The sequence below is a fragment of the Mandrillus leucophaeus genome, unplaced genomic scaffold (assembly GCF_000951045.1).
Source record: "Mandrillus leucophaeus isolate KB7577 unplaced genomic scaffold, Mleu.le_1.0 Scaffold220, whole genome shotgun sequence".
Taxonomy (NCBI): Eukaryota; Metazoa; Chordata; class Mammalia; order Primates; family Cercopithecidae; genus Mandrillus; species Mandrillus leucophaeus.
In genome coordinates, this window is record NW_012102255.1 from 1,060,561 (window position 1) to 1,060,968 (window position 408).

Genomic DNA, 408 nt, shown 5'->3' on the forward strand with positions numbered 1-408 from the left:
GGCCCCTCGGGGAGATGGGCCCGGCGCTAGGGCTCGCACCTGGAAGCCCACGAGGTGGGCGGTGCCCAATGAGGAAGGAACCGTAGAGCGCGGAGCGGTCCAGGCGCCGACCCCACCCACTGCACCTCGGGGAAGAGGGACCCCGGGTCAGTTCGTAGCACGAGCCATTCCTGACTATCCCAGGAGACCACTGCAGACCAAGAACACCTCTCCGAACAGCCTTCCGCCCCGCTCGCTGCAAGCATTCGTCCACACTCGGTACACAGATAGCGGGCGGATGGTAATTCACTCTTAAAATCACACCCTTTTTAGGGATATTCGTTTTCAACGACTTTGGGAAAGCCACGAGGTACTACATTCAGTACGAAGAGGCTGTTTCTTTATTTTGAAGTCAGTGACTTCTGAGAC

The 408-nt window shown here is 57.8% G+C and overlaps 1 protein-coding gene across 1 annotated transcript in view; it reads right to left on the minus strand.

Moving 5' to 3' along the window:
• The window catches only part of AKT3 (v-akt murine thymoma viral oncogene homolog 3), a 363,232-nt gene extending 363,162 nt beyond the window's left edge, over nt 1-70 (minus strand). Inside the window, exon 1 of the mRNA XM_011981158.1 lies at nt 40-70. The gene's annotated coding sequence lies outside the window, so the exon portion shown is untranslated. The remainder of the gene's footprint in view (nt 1-39) is intronic.
• Between the last annotated feature and the right edge of the window lie 338 nt (nt 71-408).